The sequence below is a fragment of the Oncorhynchus tshawytscha genome, linkage group LG05, assembly GCF_018296145.1.
Source record: "Oncorhynchus tshawytscha isolate Ot180627B linkage group LG05, Otsh_v2.0, whole genome shotgun sequence".
Lineage (NCBI taxonomy): Eukaryota > Metazoa > Chordata > Actinopteri > Salmoniformes > Salmonidae > Oncorhynchus > Oncorhynchus tshawytscha.
Window position 1 is genome coordinate 77,828,139 of NC_056433.1, and position 4,557 is coordinate 77,832,695.

The window sequence follows — 4,557 nt, forward strand, 5'->3', positions numbered from 1 at the left end:
AGCTTTTTGGTCTAAACTCCATTCGCCGTGTTTGGAGGAAGAAGAAGGATGAGTACAACCCCAAGAACACCATCCCAACTGTGAAGCATGGAGGTGGAAACATCATTCTTTGGGGATGCTTTTCTGCAAAGGAGACAGGACAACTGCACTGTATTGAGGGGAGCATGGATGGGGCCATGTATCGCGACATCTTGGCCAACAACCACCTTCCCTCATTAAGAGCATTGAAGATGGGTCGTGGCTGGGTCTTCCAGCATGACAACGACCCGAAACACACAGCCAGGGCAACTAAGGAGTGGCTTCGTAAGAAGCATCTCAAGGTCCTGGAGTGGCCTAGCCAGTCTCCAGACCTGAACCCAATAGAAAATCTTTGGAAGGAGCTGAAAGTCCGTATTGCCCAGCGACAACCCCGAAACCTGAAGGATCTGGAGAAGGTTTGTATGGAGGAGTGGGCCAAAATCCCTGCTGCAGTGTGTGCAAACCTGGTCAAGAAACTACAGGAAAAGTATGATCTCTGTAATTGCAAACAAAGGTTTTTGTACCAAATATTAAGTTCTGCTTTTCTGATGTATCAAATACTTATGTCAAGCAATAAAATGCAAATTAATTACTTAAAAATCATACAATGTGATTTTTTGGATTTTTGTTTTAGATTCCGTCTCTCACAGTTGAAGTGTACCTATGATAAAAAAATTACAGACCTCTACATGCTTTGTAAGTAGGAAACACTGCCGATTTTGCAGGTTATCAAATACTTGTTCTCCCCACTGTATATCCACAGTAAAACGAGTCCTATATCGACATAACCTGAAAGGCCGCTCAGCAAGGAGGAAGCCACTGCTCCAAAACCTCCATTAAAAAAAAGCCAGACTACAGTTTGCAACTGCACATGGGGACAAAGATCATACTTTTTGGAGAAATGTCCTCTGGTCTGATGAAACAAAAATAGAACTATGTGGCCATAATGACCATCGTTATGTTTGGAGGAAAAATGGGGGGGCTTTTCCTACTTTAGTTCTTAGTTTTTTCATCATTGATACTTATTTAAACCGCCTGCCAACTTTTAGCCCTCTCTTCATGGAGATGGAAATGATGACTGTGTCCATATAGATAAGAGTGGATCAGGGTTTAGATGAGTGCTATAGATCAGCTGTATGAGGGAGTATATAGAGATCAATGCTATGGGCTTCCTGTACTCTGTAGATGGAGCAGGAGCTGGATACCTTCCACAAGAAGAACGCTCAACAGGAACTGGACATCGCTGAGCTGAAGCTCAAACTCACCACCACCGACAAGGAGATGCACAAGGGACTGCAGAAGGTATGTAGTGTGTGAGGGAGAGGGATACCATTTTACCTTGAGTGCATGGCAGGTGTTTATATTTGTGTTTTTATCTTTGCATATGACCAACCCCTCTTCCCCAGGTGAGGGATGTGGAGGCCCTGGTACGTAGGTTCAAGACAGACCTCCATAACTGTGTGGGATTCACCCAGGAGCCTAAGAGGTTAAAGGACAGCATCACAGACCTTTACGACCTCTATGTACAGAAGAGTGATGTGGTGAGAGAAACAGGATGAAAGAGGGAGACAGAGAGAGTATATATATATATATATATATATATATACAGTGCCTTGCGAAAGTATTCGGCCCCCTTGAACTTTGCGACCTTTTGCCACATTTCAGGCTTCAAACATAAAGATATAAAACTGTATTTTTTTGTGAAGAATCAACAACAAATGGGACACAATCATGAAGTGGAACGACATTTATTGGATATTTCAAACTTTTTTAACAAATCAAAACTGAAAATTGGGCGTGCAAAATTATTCAGCCCCTTTACTTTCAGTGCAGCAAACTCTCCAGAAGTTCAGTGAGGATCTCTGAATGATCCAATGTTGACCTAAATGACTAATGATGATGAATACAATCCACCTGTGTAATCAAGTCTCCGTATAAATGCACCTGCACTGTGATAGTCTCAGAGGTCCGTTAAAAGCGCAGAGAGCATCATGAAGAACAAGGAACACACCAGGCAGGTCTGAGATACTGTTGTGAAGAAGTTTAAAGCCGGATTTGGATACAAAAAGATTTCCCAAGCTTTAAACATCCCAAGGAGCACTGTGCAAGCGATAATATTGAAATGGAAGGAGTATCAGACCACTGCAAATCTACCAAGACCTGGCCGTCCCTCTAAACTTTCAGCTCATACAAGGAGAAGACTGATCAGAAATGCAGCCAAGAGGCCCATGATCACTCTGGATGAACTGCATAGGACAACAATCAGTCGTATATTGCACAAATCTGGCCTATATGGAAGAGTGGCAAGAAGAAAGCCATTTCTTAAAGATATCCATAAAAAGTGTTGTTTAAAGTTTGCCACAAGCCACCTGGGAGACACACCAAACATGTGGAAGAAGGTGCTCTGGTCAGATGAAACCAAAATTGAACTTTTTGGCAACAATGCAAAATGTTATGTTTGGCGTAAAAGCAACACAGCTCATCACCCTGAACACACCATCCCCACTGTCAAACATGGTGGTGGCAGCATCATCGTTTGGGCCTGCTTTTCTTCAGCAGTGACAGGAAGATGGTTAAAATTGATGGGAAGATGGATGGAGCCAAATACAGGACCATTCTGGAAGAAAACCTGATGGAGTCTGCAAAAGACCTGAGACTGGGACGGAGATTTGTCTTCCAACAAGACAATGATCCAAAACATAAAGCAAAATCTACAATGGAATGGTTCAAAAATAAACATATCCAGGTGTTAGAATGGCCAAGTCAAAGTCCAGACCTGAATCCAATCGAGAATCTGTGGAAAGAACTGAAAACTGCTGTTCACAAATGCTCTCCATCCAACCTCACTGAGCTCGAGCTGTTTTGCAAGGAGGAATGGGAAAAAATGTCAGTCTCTCGATGTGCAAAACTGATAGAGACATACCCCAAGCGACTTACAGCTGTAATCGCAGCAAAAGGTGGCGCTACAAAGTATTAACTTAAGGGGGCTGAGTAATTTTGCACGCCCAATTTTTCAGTTTTTGATTTGTTAAAAAAGTTTGAAATATCCAATAAATGTTGTTCCACTTCATGATTGTGTCCCACTTGTTGTTGATTCTTCACAAAAAAATACAGTTTTATATCTTTATGTTTGAAGCCTGAAATGTGGCAAAAGGTCGCAAAGTTCAAGGGGGCCGAATACTTTCGCAAGGCACTGTATATCTACTTCACTTGCTTTGGCAATGTAAACCTATGTTTCCCATGCCAATAAAGCCCCTTGTATTGAATTGACAGAGAGCAAGAGCAGCATTGTTATAGGCTCACTAGAGCTCACTCTGCCTGTTTGTGCTGCTTTTATCCTCTTTCATGCAAGCTGGTAGAGTGAATTGGGTTGTAACCTTGTAATGGCTACAGTGCTGGTCTAAAAAGTTCTCCCTGAGCAAGTATTTACCCAGAAGTTAAAGAATGCAACTCGTCATGGATAAGTAAGTTGGCTACTGTGTATTCATTGTAATCAAAGATGGCTGCTCTTCATGTCTCTCAGGTGGATATAGTTGGTGTGGACAGAAGTCCAGAGGGAGTACGCCCGGCACAGAGAGCACCTGGAGAGGAACGTGGCGTCCCTGAAGAGGAAACTGGCCAAAGACGGCGTGGTCCACCATGCAGACAACGTCAAGATCATGCAGGTGACAGAGACGAGACTTTTCATAAAGGACTGTTGGAGTGCCGCACACAATAGCCATAAAATTAGTGACCAGAACTTTATTACACACCCCAAATCTATAGGCTGTTTGTTCTGTACTATTCTTTGACTAACTGATTGGTTGATTCATTCATTGATTGCTACAGGAGAATGCAACTCTGATCAGAGAGATCAACGACCTGAGAAAGGAGTTGCGTCTGGTGCGTTCCCAGGTCCACGACTACAAGAGTCTGATGAGAAAACAGGGCAAGAAGCAGACCAACACTCTCAAAGGTGACCTGTTTCTCTCTTATCTGGACTGATTTACAGTAAAGACGACTAATTGCAGCTTTCATTGGAAAGAGTCTGCAGGATAACTTTTACCATGTGGGGAAACCACCTCACTTCCTGGAGTTAATATTCATAGAGGTGCTTGAGGTTCTCTGTTTCATCGCTAAGTTGTTTTTTTCCTAGTTAAGTCACTTGAAAAAAATCCTATTTCTAAGTTATCCACATCTAAAGTAGCTGCTCAGTGAGCTGACTTTTTGTCTCCGTCCCCAGCGCTGCTGTCTCCCAGGGCCCAACCCAAGTAACATGGTGGTCCGTCTGAACCAGGAGGGGGACCGTATCGTTCAGCTGCAGCGCCTGGAGATTCACAGGCTCAGGGAGGAGATCCAGGTCCTGATGAAGATACACCCTTATAGACCCCCCTCAACTGCCAAGATACCCTCCCTCCAAATCAAATCAACTCATAACTCCCTTCAGACCCCCTTCCACCGCCAAGCTCCCCTCCCTCCAAATCAATTTATAACCCCCTTCAGACCCCCTCCACTGCCAAGCTACCCTCCCTCCAAATCAATTTATAACCCCCTTCATAC

At 43.5% G+C, this 4,557-nt stretch overlaps 1 pseudogene; it reads left to right on the forward strand.

Annotated features, from left to right (window-relative positions):
• The window catches only part of LOC112251629, a 26,328-nt pseudogene that overhangs the window by 21,523 nt on the left and 248 nt on the right, over positions 1-4,557 (forward strand).